The sequence below is a fragment of the Protopterus annectens genome, chromosome 1.part1, assembly GCF_019279795.1.
Source record: "Protopterus annectens isolate FY-2018-M chromosome 1.part1, PAN1.0, whole genome shotgun sequence".
NCBI lineage: Eukaryota > Metazoa > Chordata > Ceratodontiformes > Protopteridae > Protopterus > Protopterus annectens.
In genome coordinates, this window is record NC_056726.1 from 531,480,631 (window position 1) to 531,499,215 (window position 18,585).

An 18,585-nucleotide genomic window follows, 5' to 3' on the forward strand; every position below is an offset into this window, starting at 1 on the left:
GAAGAAATCTGTTTGATGGAGATGAGTCAGCAAACAATGAATGTATAATTACAGCCCTCCATTCAGGAAGGTTGCAAGATAATTTATTCAAAGAAATAGTGGTGCAGAATGAGCCAGAAAATGAAGGAGATGTTTCCTGGGGGGAACACTATAGAGAAAATACAAAAGGAGGATGCAGAGACAATCCTGAAGAATAGTGATGAGATGGAAAAGAAAACATATGCAGAGAAAGTAAAAGAAGGCAGAAGTGGAGTAGCAGAAAAGAAGGTAGAAGAAAATGAAAAATGAAAGTACTTGGTAATGATTCAAAGTAAAGAAGACAAAGAAATGGACAGGTATGAAGTGTGAAACAGTTTAATGGCTCCTATGAGTGTAAAAGCACATGAGGTAAGAGCATTTATTCTTATTAACAAAGAGACATTTTGTGACATTATACCTGAGACTGTTTTTTCAATGGAAATTTTTCATGGAAAATATGAAAAACAGAAAAAAACTGTTACCAATGGAATATTTTTATGATATAAGCATTTAACAGGGAAACAAAAAAGAAAATTCATGTACAATTATGAACAGAGGTAGAAAGAGAGACTTTGAAAAGACATTTGAAAACTTTATATACAGAAGTACTGGACATCGAAAAAGTGTATGACAAAGGGAGTTTATGGACTGGTGACTAGGATTGTAATAATTTGTTAAAAGTAGAAAGGGAAAACGTATACATATACCAAGCTTGATAAATGTGGAGGGGAACAGGGGTGTCATAAAATACTGGGAACAGCCCAAAACTTGTAAACATTTTTTGTTTTTTTGTTTTTTTTTTATTTTTGTGGAAAAGGAGGAATTTGATAAGCAACTCTCACAAAAGAAAATGTTATATTTTGGGGGAATGGGGCATTTTGCAAAAAAATGTAAAATGAAGTGTTATAAATGTAACAAAATTGGACATTATGGATGGATGGCAAAAATGAAAATAAGAGTAAGGAAAAAGAAAAAGAAGAACATGGACAAAGAGAAGAAAGGTGTTTGACTCACAGACACAAGGTACAGTGTTTGATTCTCACCTTTGGGAGGGAAATTGGCTATGCTTACAATGGCCTATTAAGAAAGCTAGCATAGTAATTAGCTATGTACTTATGAAACCATGAAGCTAAGGAAAAGGGAAAATAAAATTTTTAGAGTACTTTCTGTAAATGTGAATAGTATCAAGAATATAGAAAGACACATAGGGATTTTAGAGTGGTGTAATACATGGGATGTAGATGTAATTATATTAGAAAACACAAGATTTTTAACAAATGAAGAAAGATTATCTTTCCCCCCATAGTTTCTCTGTTAGTAATTTGGAATTTGGGAAATGGGGTATGTTCTGGAATAGCCATGCTCTGTAGAAATACAGTAAATATAGATGTAACTTTAGCAAAAATGGAAAGATTGACCATTGTAGATTTAAAATAGAACAAACAAGTATATATAATTATACATTATATGCTTGTACTAATTGTAAAGAAAGGGAAAGATTATTTAATGAGATTTTAGACTATGTAGTGTTAAATATGAATATTATAATAAAAGGAGACTTTTATTGTGGTTTAAAAGGCAAGCATAAAAAGAAAGGGAATGATATAAGAAAAATGTTAGATGTTCTAAGATGTGGTAAGTTAAAACTTTGGGACAAAAATTAATGGACTTACAAAAGGGGTATATATAGAACTAAAATAGATTATTTTAAAGTATCAGAATGTTTAGTTGTAGGAGAAGGGGGGGTAGTTGAAACAGAATTTTCTAATCATTTTGCAATATGACTAGAGATAAAGGAAAACAAGGAATATATAAAAATAGGCAGATGAATAAAAAAGAATAAATGAAAAAGCATAAAATGAAGAAGGAAAGAGATTAGTAATACAGTTATGGAAAAATCATAATTGGTCTGAATGGTGGCAATATAATGTGAAAAAGTTAGAGAAACCTATAAAAGCACTTATAATAATGCATTGAAAGATTTAGAACATAATGATAGAAAGTACTTTAACAAAGAAAAATAATTATATGAAAGAAATCAAGAAAAAATACAAGAACTGTTATATAAGCAAATATATTTTTACAAGGAAAAAGAGAAGTATTGAGTTACTTAAGTAGATCAGTAAATGAAGGTGGTAGTATAATGAGAGAAATAAAAACTATAAAAGGAAAAATAGAAATAACTCAGAAAAAGAGTATGAATAGCGTAGTACAATATGTCCATGAAATGTTTAAAGAAAAAAGAAGGTAGTGGAAAAATATGGAAAGTAAAAAAAGTTAACAGAAAAAATAATGAAGAGTTGGAAAAGAAGATTTCTTTAAATGAGCTAGATAAAGTATTAGGGCAAGTAATTATATATTTGGCTGCATGGCCAGATAGAATAGGATATGAAATGTATAAAAAGTTAAGGGATTAGCAAAAAATATTTTTAAAGATTTTGAATGAATGTTTAAATGAAGTTTCTATGTATAAAGACTTATGTAGTGGAACACTTAAATTCACATGGAAGAAGGAAGATAGACAATTAAAAAACTGTAGACTGATAGTATTGAATAATAATGATTATAAGATCTATATAGAAATATAACAGCAATTTGAAACTAAAATGGAAAATATTATGGAAGATAGTATATATAGTATAAAGGGGAAAGGTCAAGAATTATTAATGATAGAGAAATTGTTCATGATATAATGAATAGAAAAAAAGAAGTTGAACTCATGATAGGAGACCTTCATAAGGCATTTGATACAATTTGACATGAAATCTTATGGGTAATAATGAAAGAATATAATAGAAGTGAGAAAATTAGGAAATTATCTATGACGGTGTATAGTAATAATAAAGTAAAAATACTTGCAAATGGCTGGTTAGGCCAAGAGGTACATATGAAGAGTTGTGCAAGACAGGGATGTCCAATGAGTTGTATAAAACACCTGAATGGTTAAGAATTCCAGTTCTGTTAACATATGAATATAACACTATAATTGCAAAAAAACTAAATTTGGATAGAAAAAGTAATAATTTGCACAAATAGGTGTCTAGAGGTAATAGCGATGGCTTTAAATATGGCTTTAAATAAAGAGAAAAATAAAGGTTTCGGTGATGTAGTAAAGATGGAGATATATTTTACAATTATTGGAATTTCTGTGTTAAGTATAACATTTGGGAGTAAAGATGCAAGTAGAATTCTATGGGGAAAAACAGAAAAAAAAAACTGTCTTTTCTGGAGAACATATAAATTATCATTCAGGAAAAATGTTATTTCATAAAGTCAGCGCTGATGGGAACAGTAGCATACTTAGCAAGTATATGTATGTTGCCAGTAGTATTTGAAAAGGAATTATTGCAGATGTATATATTTCTTCATTTATATGGGGTTCTAGATTAAACCCAGTAAAAAGAGGATTTTGCGTGCAAACAAGGAGGTGGGGGGTTTAGGGTTAATTAAGCCAGTGGTATATGCTATTTCATTAAATTCCTGCAAAGTGTTAAAGTGAATACATGAAAAAGACAAAGAGATTAGTAGTAAAACTGTAAAACTATAAGTATGATAAATTTTGGGGTACAGTAAAAAAGAGAAAGTGTATAAATGAAGAAATAAAATGGTACCAAGAAAAATATTTTTGTGGAAAGTAAAAATTGATGATACAGGAAAAGATAGAAAAGTATGGTATAAGAATGTAATGATAAAACATTACTATATAAAACCATGGGAAAATCTAATAGATGAAAAAAATAAACCTATAAAAATAAGAAGTAAATGGTGCAATCAGAAAGTAGAATGTCAAGATTTTTTGGTAGAGACTGGTAATGGATAAATTGCTAGTAAAAGGAAATATGTCATATAAAAAGAAAAGTAATAGAATATGTCTGCATTGTCACGAAGAAAAAACTACTGAACATGTGTTTTTGAAATGTAAAAGAGTAAAAAAATTCTGGGGAAAACTATGAAAAGAAGATTGTTTTCAAAGATGTAAAAGAAGTGGATAAAAATAAACATTAATATGATTAAATGTGGATATTATAAGAATATGTTAAAAGAATATGTATGGGTTATATGGAATGAAAGAATAAGCAAGAAAGAATAAGCAAAATTATGTTTAATAGCAAATGGATTTTAGCAACAATAGTACATATAATCAGATGGTAGTTATAGAAAAAGGAGTGGGGGGTCTTATGGGTTGAAAAAGTAGTACAATTGTAAAGAAAATCTATATCTATAGATTTGTACATTTGTAAATATTTTTAAATATGTAAATATTTTGCAAATAAGAGTTTTTTGTATATAAATAAAGGACCCCAATTCATTTTTGATAGGTGCCTTGGGATCTTTTACATCCATCTGAGCTAACACCAGCTGCGGCAGATGGGGACTCAGTTTAACATCTCATCTGAAGGGTGGCACAGTCAGGACTGCAGCACTCACCTTATGCTGTACTGCAGTGCCAGAAATCCATGTACAGTGTGGTAATAGAACCCACAGCCTTTAGTATCAAAGGAAAGTGTGCTACCTTTATCAAATGATAGTTGAAGCAAATGACAAAAATCAAGGTGCTATGCAGAGAAAAAAGTACATACAATAAAAAGAGAAAAATCAATATGTATACAAAATATAAAGCTCTATAGCAAATTAATAAAAAATACCAAAACAATGAAGATACCATAAAAGAAAACTAAAATTCAGATAATGTATTAAGGAAGTAATTCTCTAATAACTGATGTGATGATATGGGCAAGTGTCAGCATAGCCAGCTGGAGATTTGTAAAGAATGATAAGTTATTTCAATATCAAACTGATTTATACAAGATGCTTGTGTTACAAATGTATTAGAATTGTATGTCATTTGTATATCAAACTGATTTTTACATATGCTTGTGTCAAAAATGTATTTCTGAGCTTTGCTTATGTTAATTGTATTAAAATGTACCAAAAGTGCACCCTGCTGGAATGAAAAGAAATGTACATGTATTATTGCAACTGAATTAAATCTACCAGTTAGCTTACTTTAAGAAAAATAAGGGAAATGTAAATGAGCTGTTAAAACATTAAAACGGTAACCCATAGTCCTGAATAAGACCAGATACGCTAGGTCTGGGAAAAAAGCCTTTGTTAATTAGCTCAGTAAAAAGAGGGGAAGCCCCAGGCACTGCAGTAAGCATTTAGATGTGCATTGTAGTCGTCTATGCTAAATTCCTGTCTTAGCTACAAAGGGGAATACTATGAGAACGTAGAGTCCGGTGAGCAGATGAGGTCATTCTGCCAACCCTCTTGGAAATTATATTTTAGATATTACAAAGAGAAATCTCAGAGAGTATTGAGTATTCTGTTTGGGGTCTGACTAGAAAGACTGCTCACATATTTCTTCTTGCCTCACCCAAGTAAGTTATTAGGGAACAGTAAATTCTCTTAGATTCAGTCAGGAATATAGTGAAGCTTAGTTTGTGCTGTCTTTATTTGTATGAGTCTGTCCAGCAATGTTAATTTCAATATTTTCTGATATTTGAATGCTGTGGTTTACTGTAAATATATAATCAATATTTTCATTTTCTTTTATTATTTATTGTTAAATATATTTAAAACTTTTATTGTAAGTGGTCCTTGTAGAAAGTACCTAACCTTTGAGAGTACTTATATTTATTTGGTGAAATTAAGTAGGCCACTCCAGAAGGCCTAGCTGCCTTGGTCAACTACTAACCTTTGTAATAACTTCATTCAACATAATTGGATACCCTTTCAAGAGACTTGTAGTAACTCACTGGTGTCAGTGAATCTACCTTATATCTGGGCAAAGCTGGTAGAGTAGGTAATCTGTACTAGCCTTTCCCAGGTGGTGTGTGTGTGTGTGTGTGTGTGTGTGTGTGTGTGTGTGTGTGTGTGTGTGTGTGTGTGTGTGTGTGTGTGTGTGTGTGTGTGTGTGTGTGTGTCATCTACTTAGGTTCACAGAGAGGGTGCTGGAGGACTTTGCTTAGACACTTGGCTGAGGATCTAACCCTACAGCTGTAACAGTGGGGAGTGTTATTAGGGACCTGGAGAGAGACAGATATAGAGATATCCAGACCCAGGGCTGTGTGTGCTTCCTGTGTGCTCTTAAGGGAAAGTGTACTTAATGAAGGGTGGTCTGCATCTGGAAACAAGTGCACATCCCTCTCCAGTGTCAGTGGTGAGGATTCAGGCTCCCTTGATTACTGGCCCAGCATGGGGAACATTACATATTGGTTGGCAGTGTTGGGATCATCACATGCTCACATATCGATGAGCAGTGGTGTGGATATTGAATTTTGGGAGCCTGTAAGCAGTTGTCACTAAAGAAAGTGTTTGTACTCTCAAGCAGCCACAAAGTTGACATTTAGAGTTTCATATCACAATAGTTTATTTACTTTTTGTTAGTGTAGTTAGTCAGGGAGAGCAGGCAAGGATGGCAGCAGAGGATTATGGCAAGCTGACAAGGAACCAGTTGGCTGAGATGTGCCAAGCCAAAGGACTAGGGCATGCCAACTTGACTAAAGGGGAAATGATTGCAGCCTTTATCACAGCTGCAGCACAGACCAGCAACCAAAAGGATAACCAGTTTGGTGATGGGAATTTGCAGCCCTCAGAAACAGGACAGTCCAACTTTTCCTCAGAGGACTTAAAAAAATCCGTCTAGAGTTAGAGACTGGAACTGGAGGCCAAACATTTGAAACTAGAATCATCAGAGAGACTGTGGCATTTGAAGGCTGTAGAAAATGAGAAACTGCTGCATTTGAAGGCTGAAGAAAATGAGAGACTGCAGCATTTGGAGGCTGAAAAAAAGGAGAAGCAGTGTCAACATAAGAGGGAGATGCTGACTCTTCGCCAGAGTAATAGAGGTAATGGGGAAGGGAATAGCTGAACCCCCAGAAGCAATAAAGGTCAGTAAATTTCTTCCACAATTTACAGAGGGTGATAATTTCGATAGTTTTATTCATATATTTGAAAGGGTATGTAAACAGTATAATGTTGACCAAAAGCTCTGGGTACAGTGCCTGACCCCCTTACTCCATGTTAAAGATGTAACTGCTGTTTCTAAATTGTCTGGTACTGATTGTTTAGATTATGATAAAGTTTGTTACAATGTTTTACGTTAACACCTAAAACTTACAGAAAAACGTTTTGTGAGGATAGACACAAAGCAGATGAAAATGTATGTGATTATATTGCTGAACTAAGCACTTATTTTCATAGGTGGGTGAGTTTGTGTCAGGTCACCACTTCTGAAGGGCTGGCAGACCTTTTGGTGAGGGAACAAGCCCTTAGCACTTTGCCTGAGGATATGATAATCTGGTTGGCAGACAGGGAATGCAAATCTGCAGATGAGCTGGGAAAGAAAGGAGACCTATACCTAGCAAACAGGGCATCACTGCACAGGAAAGGGATACCTAGTGCTGCATATGGATATAAGGGAACCCATGGTGGGAGCCTAAACCATCCCAGTGGAGTCTGCCAGTAACAGGGGAAGCCACTAGTTCAGATTCACAGCCAGGATGAAGGGTTAAATGTTCTAAATGTAACCAGTGGGGCCATGTGGCATATGGATGTCCACTGAGGCAAGGTGGGCAATAAAAGGTCGGGGAGCCAGCAAATGGGAATAACAGAATGCCAGTGATACATTGTCTGATGACAACAGGGGGTACCAAACTGCCAGCAGAGTTTATATCCTATCTTGGTGGATGGAAAACAGGCGACTGCCAAGAAAGACATAGCCTCTGATATAACCATTGTAAAGCCTGCAGTGGTTAAAGAGAAGTACTTTCTTGGGCAGCCCACTCCAGTCAGAGCTTTAGGAGGGATACCATTCCAAATGCCTTTGGCCAGGGTTCACCTTGACTGGAAGGGTGGAAAAGGAAGCAAGCAAGTAGATGAGTTTGAGGATATCCCTGCAGATGTCTTGATAGAGAATGATTCTGATAATGCAATACCTTGTGTGCATGCAGTGACATGCAGTCCAGCTTGGAGACAGGCACGTGGGTCTGGTAGCTTTGGGGAGACCCAGACAGACTGCATACCTGAAGCCAGGACTGGTGATGTGGATATTTCAGGGAGGGAGCTACCCTGTAGCAGTGAGACTGAAGGTGAGCCACAGCTGCTGGTGGGTACCGATGTTCCCTTGGACAGAGTGACTGCAAGGACAGAGGTGAGTAGTAGTACTCAGGCTGATGGTGAGACGCTGCTGTCAGAGGATACCAGACTTCCTGTGGAAGGGGAGCTGGGAAGAGTTTCAAAGAGAGAGTTGAGGCAGGGTCAGTTTTCAGACCCTACATTACAAAGCATAAGGGGGGTAGCTAGAGAAACACCTGATTCTCAAGGAAAAGGGGATTCTGTATACTGGAAGAAAGGGTTAGTGTATAGAGAGTGGACCCATGAGTGAGGGCTAGAAGATAAGGCCCAGAGCCTATCATCTGGCACTTCTAGCCATAGCCCATGTCATTCCTTTTGCAGGTCATATGGGCATAAAGCATACCTAGAGACATTATGCAGAACTTTTATTGGCCTGCGATTGCCAGGGATGTAACAAGGTACTGCAGGACCTGTGAACAGTGCCAAAAAGTAGGCAAGGCAGGAGACAAGGTCAAAGCTCCTTTAATGCCTTTGCCTGTGATTGAGGAGTCATTTCACAGGGGAACTATGGATATTGTGAGGCCTCTGAGTATCCTTATGTTTTACAGGGAAGATGTATATCCTAGTGGTAGTAGATTATGCTACTAGATATCCTGAGGCAGTAGCTCTCTCCTCAATCGAGGCAGAGAAGGTGGTATTCTTTGCTAGTGATTTTCAACAGGGTAGGTTTCCCAAGAGAAATACTTACTGACAGAAGTGCCAATTTCATGTCAGACCTACTGGCTTGTCATGTCCAGACCAATTTAAGAGAGAGTGGGACAATATTTACCCCTTCTGTTGTTTGCTTACAGAGAGGTGCCCCAGGAATTCACAGGTTTTTCACCCTTTGAGTTGCTGTATGGGCATAGGGTGAGGAGACCTCTAAATTTGATTCATGATGAGTGGGAGAGTGAGTGTGAATCCCACAAGTTGGTTGTGGCATTTGTCCTAAACCACAGGACAAGGTTCAGGGAGCTCACGGGCTAGGCCCAGGTGAACCTGGCAGGAGCCAACAGCAGAAAAAGGTCTGGTATGACAGAAATGCTTGAGCCAGAGAGTTTGCTATGGGATAGCAGGTGATGGTGCTCATTCCTGTCAGACACAATCAGCTGCAGGCAGCTTGGAAGGGACCCTTCAAAGTGGTAAGGAGAGTCAGTGGTGTTAACTACCTTGTAGAACTGCTAGGCAGGAGGCAGGAGCACAAATTGTAACATGATGAAGCTTTACCATGCTATGGAGGCCCTTGTGCTGAGTATTTGCAGTGGGTGGCAGGAGGAGTCTGAGGGGAATCTGGTGACTGATCTCCTCAGTGAGACCTGGACTGACACCTCGGTGGAAGGAGTAGCAATATGCCAGTGGATATCCCCTACCCAGGTTTGAGAAATCCAAACAGTGTTACAGGAGTTTGGGGACATGTTGCCCGCCCCTACTGTAAATTTGATCTGGGACCCTCCTCCCAGTCTAGTGTCATTACCTCATTCTACCTAATACAGGGAGAAAATTTGAGAAGGCCAATCAGCTTAGTTTCTGCTCCTCCTTTCTCTCTTTCCACTTAAAAAAATTCTAAGTTTGTTTCCTGCCTTTCTAGTGGGTCGTCTAGTCTGGATACAGATTTGCTGTGTCCAGGACTATTTGTGGGCTTCTAAGCCCCCAAGCCTTTCTGTGTTGGAGGGAAGCCTTCTAGCTTAATTTTGTTTCTTATAACTAGACAGTTTTTTTGTTTCAGCACTTGTCTGTTTCTTTGAGCTCAGCACTTGTTCAGAACTTATTGTAATCAATAAATAAGCTACAAATTATTACAGCATTCAACTTTCCTCACTGTCTAGAGGAAAACAGTTTCTAGTACTTAACAAATAAGCACCTATCCAGGCATGTCTAAAGGTCAGCTCCCGGTGTTTTCTCCTGTCTACCTGATGAATCTGGGCATCTTGGGCCTATGCAGCAATTGCCTCATGTACACAGACAACCCTCTCCTCCTACCACCCAACACTACAACCTGTGAGAGATGCACTTATATAGCCTAATTGGAAGTAAAGCTCTCTTAACCTAAGACTGGACTAGACAGTCAAGAGGAGAAGGTAAACACTTGCACCACACCACACTCAGCATATAGTCCCTCAAAACCTACACTACTAAAATACACACACAGAAACACAAAACACACACCTACATTCGCAGAGGCTCTCAGTAAAAACCTGCCCAAACAACAGGTACCTCCAAAGCAGAAACACAAGCAACCTCCACCCCCCAACACAACCCAAATGACACATAGCCCACAAACTCAGTGTGCCACTCAACCACAGCCCATAAGGCATAACAACGTACCCAACACTCTAGTCATAGGTGACTCTATATTCAGGCACACTGATGTTCCACTCACCAGGCTAAACAAGGAGAAAGTTACTGTCAGCTGCCTGTCGGGTGCCAGGATCCGCCATATAACACATGCACTCAGGTCACTCCACAACAATTACAAATATGACTCTGTCATTGTCCATGTTGGTGTGAATGACCTGAGACGTACCTCCCTGGACTACATGAAAAGGAACATGGAGGAGCTGTCTGGTCTTGTAGCCCAGGCAGGTATGACCCTAGCCCTGAGTAGCATCCTGTCATCACCCAGAATGATACCACAGTAAAAGGACAAAATGATTGACTTCAACAATTGGCTAAGCTTCTGGTGTCATTCTAAGGGGATCCAGCATTTGTCTGCCTGGGATGACATGATCGACAAACCATGATGCTTTGTCGGAGATGGCCTGCACCTGTCACCCCTGGAATTCCGGATATTGGCTAAGGCTCTAGCCACCCCTATAGTGCCTTTTTTAGGCAAGGTTCAAATGACAAATTCACCACCGTAATAGGTACAAGCAAGAAGAATCTGAGGGTACTGCTACTCAATGCTAGAAGTCTAAACCTCAAAATGCACTCACTCAAGACACTCCTTAAAATGGAGAACATTGACATCTGTGCAGTGACAGAGACCTGGTTCAGGGCTCCAGAGAGTACCCCTGCATTACCAGGCTATAATTCATACCACACCTTTTGACCACATAACCTGGACCGAAACACTAAAGGCGGAGGCGTGTCCATATTCATTAAGGATATCCACACCTCCAGGCTAGTTGCTCAGCATAATGCATCCGAGATTATCCAAGTGCAACTAACTCTGGGCAAGACCGCAATCCAAATTGTAGCTTGCTACAGATCCCCCACCATGCCCCAGGATTCCCACTCCTCATTTCTTGATACACTGGAAAATATTACGGTACAACCTAACACCCTAATAATGGGTGATTTCAACTACCCCACCATTAACTGGGAAAGCTACTCATGTACCAACTCTTGTGCTCAACATTTTCTGGAATTCATGAATTCCATTGCCTTGGATCAACTTATCCACACCCCCACCAGGGGCAACAATATCCTAGAGCTGTTTATTACCAACATGGGCAACCGATCCTCCACACCAGAGGTCAATTCCTCGTTGGTCAGATCCAACCACAAGCTAATCTCCCTAGACATCCACATCCCTCCCCCACCCCCCATTAGGGAAACCACAGTAAAAATTTCTCCAAAGCCAACTTCACGCTTCTTAAGAGAGAAGTGGCAAACTTCAAGACACCCATGCTGACGGACAATAGAGGTATGACTGATGAATCCTACACAAATGCACTTTATAAGCACTTACACGAGTGAATGGATCGTGCAGTCCCTAACAGAACCAAGATGCTATCCTCCAAAAAAAGGAAGCCAATCTGGTGGTCCCCTACCATAAACAAACTCTACAACAGAAGAAAGAAACTGTTGCAAAAAAAGAGTAAAATCCCATGATTGGAGAAACTCCCTGGTCAGCCTCATTAAGAAGCTGAGATCCCTCATAAAATCCTCCAAAGCTAGTTACAAAAACAAAATCGCCACTGACTCTAAAGACAACCACAAAGCATTCTATAGCTATGACAAGAATCTCAATGGCAGCACTCAGATCTGCTCTGAGTTGCAGCACAATGGCACTAAATATACAGAACCAACTGATATTGCCAACATCCTGGCAGATAGGTTCAGTGCTAACTTTACCCCCCTGTCATCCCCTAAAGGGCCCATCTCTATACCAGAAGAATGCAAAGTTCCTGTAATCACAGCTGCACAGGTAAAAAACACACTATCCAAAGCCAAGAACACAGCATCCATGGGACCTGACAACATCCCAGGCTGTGTTCTACATGAACTACAGAACGAACTGGCACCCCACCTAAGTACCATGTTCAATCATAGCCTCACCTCAGGCTGTGTGCCCACTGAATGGCGCACAGCGACGGTTATCCCACTCCACAAAGGGGGGGGGGCACCACAGACCCAAGAAACTACAGCCCCATTAGCCTAATGAGCCTGGTCTGCAAGGCTATGGAACGCATCATCATGGAACTTATAAACAATGACATTGGTAATCTCCAAACTCAGGACCCCACCCAGTTTGGGTTTGTAAGAGGCAGATCATGTCTCCTAAACCTGATAGACTTCTTTGAAGCAGTCACCAAAGCTGTAGATGAGTGTAAGGTGGTTCACACAGCCTATCTAGATCTTGCCAAGGCTTTCGACACCATCCCCCACTCTGGAATTATAGATAAACTCACTAAACTAGGTATAAATCCCTATGTCACAAGATAGATTGCCAACTGGCTCACTGACAGAACCCACACCATGAAAGTAGCAGACTCCAAATCCAACTTCAGACCAGTGACAAGTGGAGTATCACAGGGTTCAGTCCTGGGTCCTATCCTGTTTGGTATCTACTTCTCTGAAGTACAGGCTAGCACAGAGGGTCTTTGGCTAACGAAGTTCGCAGATGACTGCAAACTAGGAGCCATAATCAAAACTCCAAAAGATGTGGACATCCTACAAAAAGGCCTCGCTGAGACAGATGCCTACTTGTCAAAGCCATGGCCTCAAGCTCAATGCTAAAAAGTGCATTGTCATCCCTTTTGGTAAAAACTCTGTACCCATGAACTACCACATAGGCGGTAGTCTACTTAACACCAAAAGTGTAATAAGAGACCTTGGGACACAGGTGGACAATAGTCTCTCCTTTGATAATCACATCGCCACAGTAGTCAGGAAATCCTTCTGTGTGGCACACCTCATCACAAAAGGTTTCTCATCTAGGAAAAAAGAGGTCATTGTTCCCCTCTACTCGTCACTCATTAGACCCATTATAGAGTACAATGCCCCTTTTGGTATGTGCCTCACAAGACATCTACAACAACTGGAAAGGCCACAGAAATACCTCAGAAAGAGGATTAACAGCCTCAAACAGATGCCCTACGCACACCCTCTCAAAAAACTGCAGCTTTACTCCATCGCATATCGCCTACTCAGAGGCGATCTCTGTCTAACACACAAAGCTATGTCAAACCCAGAGCTTTTAGACATGCTCCACTTAAAGAAATCCCAATCCCTATGAGCTACACGCTCTAGGGACCTAAACCTTGTCACCACAATAAACAGAACATGCTGGAGGGATAGATTCCTGTCTCAGAGACTTCCCATACTCTGGAACAAACTACCTATCTATATCAAACAAAGCTTCTCATTAGCACTCTTCAAGAAAATAGCTTGATGATTGGATGGGAGATAGGAAATTCACCCCGGGGATCACTTCTGTGGCTCTGCTCGACAGTGGCACAGGAAAATAATTTTCTTGGGTGGTGAAAGCCAGGGTACATTTTAGCTAGGCTTATATAGGCCCTAGGGCCAATAGCCTATTACCTACCTATGAACCTATGAATCTATGAACCTATGTTCACTGGGAAACCAGGGTGCACCCACCTGGTGCAGCACCATGTAGATATAGAGCCCCAAACACCTATAAAGTAGGCCCCTTATAGGGCTCCTGAGTGAGTCAGACAGACCCTGAGGGAGGAGATACAGGAGATATTGGAATTGGGAATAATCCAGGAATCCACCAGTCCCTGCGCCTCCCCAGTGGTGCTGGTACCAAAGAAGGATGGCAGCACCAGGTTCTGTGTGGACTACAGGAAACTAAATAGTCACACAGAATTTGATGCTTACCCCAGGCCTAGGGCCAGTGAAGCCCTAGAGCAGCTGTGTGAGGCTAAGTACTTGACCACTACTGATCTTACCAAGGGCTACTGGCAGATGTCTTTGACTCCCAACTCTAGAGAGAAGTCAGCCTTTGTGACTCTTTTTAGCTTGTATGAGTTCACAAAGATGCCCTTTGGGATGAAAAATGCCCAAGCGACTTTCCAGAGGCTGGTAGATAGTATCGTAGTAGGAGCAGGAAATCATGCCCTTGCTTACCTGCATGATATTGCCATCTACAGCCATTCCTGGCAAGAGCACCTTCAGCATGTCAGGGAGGTGCTTGGCATACTGCAGAGGGCAGGGTTAACCATTAAGCCCTGTAAGTGTCAGGTGGGTATGGCAGAGGTCTCCTGCCTGGGACATAGAGTGAGGAGTGGTAATATCAGGCCAGAGCCTGCCAAAGTGGATGCCATTGAGGCATGCAAAAAGCAGGCGAGGGCATTCTTAGGGACAGCAGTGTACTATAGAAAGTTTGCCCCCAATTGTAGTACCATAGCTGCTCCCCTCACAGATCTGACAAGGAAAAACAAGCCAGATAAGGTAGCGTGGAACCCAGGGTGTGAGCAGGCATTCCAGAAGCTTAAAGAAGCTTTGGGAGGACCCCCAGTGTTAGCCAGTCCAGATTACAGCAAATAATTTGTTGTGCAGATGGATGCTTCAAACCATGGGGTGGGAGCTGTACTTAGCTAGGTTTCCTTAGTGGTAGAAGAGCACCCAGTGGTATATCTCATCCATAGACTCCATCCCAAGAAAGAATGTTATGTAGCTGTAGAAAAGGAATGTCTAGCCATAGTATGGGCACTGTAGAAACTTCAGCCTTATCTGTATGGAAGGAAATTCACTGTAGTTACAGACCACAGTCCCTTAACGTGGCTGCATAGAGTCAGCCAGCAAAATGTCAAGTTATTAAGGTCAAGCTTAGGATTGCAGGCATATGACAAGACAGTACAACACCATAGTGGGGTAAGCAGTGCCAGTGCAGATGGGGTCTAAAGACAGGGAATGGGGTAACATATTCCCAGATAGGCATAGTTCTCTCAAGCCATGTTTCTGAAGGGTCATTTGAAAAACTAGGTTGGGTCTTTGGGGGGGGGGGTGTGATGATATGGGCAAGTGTCAGCATACCAGCTGGAGTTTGTAAAGAATGATATGTCCTTTGAATATCAAACTGATTTATACAAGATGCTTGTATTGCAAATGTATTAGAACTGTATGTCATTTGTATATCAAACTGATTTGTACAGATGCCTGTGTTGAAAATGAATTTGTGAGATTTGCTTGTGGTATTGTGTTAAAATATATCAACAGTGCACCTTGCTATAATGAAAAGAAATGTACATGTATTATTGCAACTGAACTAAATGTACCAGCTAGCTTGCTTTAAGCAAAATAAGGGAAATTTAAATGAGCTGTTAAACCATTAAAATGGCACTCCACAGTCCTGAATAAGACTGGACACTAGGTCTGGGGAAAAGCCTTTGTTCATTGGCTCAGTAAAAAGAGGGGAAGCCCCAGGCATTGCCATAAACATTTAGATGTGTATTGTAGCAGTCTATGCTAAATTCCTGTCTTAGCTTCAAAAGGAATACTGCGAGAACTTAAGAGTCAGGTGACCAGATATGGTCATTCTGCCAGCCATCTTGGAAATCATATTGTATATATTACAAATAGAAATCTCAGAGAGTATTGATTATTCTGTTTGGGGGCTTGACTAGAAAGATTGCTAATGTATCTCACCTTGCCTTGCCAAAGTAAGTTATTAGGGAACAATAAATTCTTTTAGATTCAGTCAGGAATATAGTCAAAGTCAAAATAAACTTTATTGTCATGTAGGACTACACAAGTGCAGCCTAAGAGAAATTCCAAGTATCAACTCACCAGAGAGTACATAGGAAGCAAGGATAACAAGAACAGTATAACATTTCAATTAAAAAAAAAAGATATTCAGTACAAGACCCACAGAAGGATAAATAAACCAATAATTTATTTATTTATTTATTTATTTACATTTGTTGACCGGGAGTGTCCTACTGGATGTAGGTTCATTTTCAGCAGAGGCCCGGGGAGAAAAGCTCCACAGTTAAAATATATAGACAGTAGTTACATTGGATTTACATAGCAGTCAACCATTTGATCAACATAGCAATTAACAATTACAAACATAGTTACAGATGAAGAACATAGTACATCAGTAGACAACTAGAATCTTTATCATCTGCTAAGTACATAACAGACATTAACGATTGTTACAATAAGAAGTTCCTGCTGTATAATGAGTAGTTAGGCTTATGAGCATCCTAGCTTGCTATAATCAAGGTAGTTAGTGGGGTGGAAAGAAAGGTAGTGGGTGGATGATATTAGGGGGGGAGTTGCAAGGGGTTGCAATAATAACTGCAAAAGCACACAAGCCCTCAAAGACAATCATAAGAAGAATACTGTACGTGATAGCATGACAGAGTAGGATTGCACATGTTAAGATTGTCCTCCTTTGTTCGTCTTCATCAGACAAAACAGTAGGCAATTGCACATGAATAAGAAAATATATTGCTACATCAAAGAATAAAAAAAAAGCTATCGCACACTTTTCAACTACGCACTGTGAATTATTACTGCCTATTCGGTGTCTGGTATCAGAGTTTATAAGTTTCAACACTGTTGGGCAGAAGCCGTTTAAGTATATGGTGGTCCTGCAGTGAATACTCCAATATCTGTTGCCTGAAGATAGTTATGTAAACCAGCCATGTGTAGGGTGAGAGGGGTCAAAATTTATTTTGGATGCACATTTAATGCTTCTTGCTGAGAAGAAATCCCGGATTAATGGTAAGTCGGTGCCCATGATTTTTTTGGCAATTCACACCACTCTGTAGCTTCTTTCTTTCTGTTATTGTACTGTTCCCAAACCAAACTGTGAAGCTACTAGAATGCTTGCAATTGTTCCTCTGTAGAATGTATTGAGAACAGTAGCCTTCTGAGGAAGTGGAGACACTGGTGCACCTTTTTGACCAACTGTTCAGTGTTCAATGTCCAAGAGAGATCCTCTGAAATGTGCACCTCTAAAAATTTTCTAGATTTGACCCTTTCTACCTCTTCACCATTTATCTATCAGCAGTGATTGTGTTGTTGACCATTTACTGAAGTCTATAATGATTTAATTTATTTTATTGACATTCAGGTCAAGGTTGTTCTTAGCACAACAGTCAATCAATGAGTAGACCTCGTGTCTGTAATCTGTTTCATCCTCCCCTTTGATGAGGCCCACAACCATAGTATCATCTGCAAACTCAATGATGTGATTGGTGTTTTATTTTCCAGAATAGTCATGGATGAAGATGTGAACAACAGAGGGCTTAGCACACAACCCTGAGGAGCACCGGTGTTGAGTATTATGCATCCTGAGGTGTTGTTGCCTGCACATGTTTTCTGCAATCTGTTTGTCAAGAAGTCGAGGATCCAGTTGCACATGAGCTTGCTAGCTCCAACATGTATAGCTTTGTCAGTAAGCTGCATTGGAAACACTGTATTGCATGTCAAGCTGAAGTCAGTAAACAACAATCTGATGAAGTTGTTTTTTTCCCTGCAGATGATCAAGTGAGAGGGGGAGTGCCATTGAAATAGCATCCACAGTGGATTCTGTTAGCCTGATAAGCGAACTGCAGAGGGTTGAAGGTGGATAGAAGGTTTGCCAACATATGCCTTTTAACTAGCCTTTCAAAGCATTTCATGGTATTTGAAGTTAGAGCAACCAGTCTGTAATCATTCAGGCAGGCTGGATTAACTTTTTTTTGGGAGAGAGACAATATTTGTCACCTTGAAGCAAGAAGGAACTTTACCAAGAATAAGTGAGGTGTTGAAAATATCAGTTAGAACTGAACGTAGCTGGTCTGCACAGCCTTTAAGTACTTTGCTCAGTATTTTTTCAGGGCCAGCAGCATTCCTGGGGTTCACTTTCTTAAGCTGAGATCTCACTTTATTGGCATTAAGGCTGAGCACCCCCTCCTCCTGGTCAGTAGGTAGCCATGTAGCAGCTACGTTGTTCTTCTCTTCAAATCTGCCAAAGAAAAAGTTCAACCTAGCCTGGAATTCAGTGTTGTCTTCACACTGAGCTGACCTGGCTTTATAGTCCGTAATCTGTTGTATCCCTTGCAAGAGACTCCTGGTATCCTTCATATCTGCAAACTGACTTTGTAATTTCTTTTCATATTCCCTCTTGGCCTCTTTAATGCCCCTTTTCAGGTTTCCTGTAGCTTCACTGAGACCTTCCTCATCATTGGCCCTGAATGCTGTATTTCTTGCCTTCAGGATATCATAAACCTTGTTGTTGAGCCATGGCTTTTAGTTTGCTCTGAT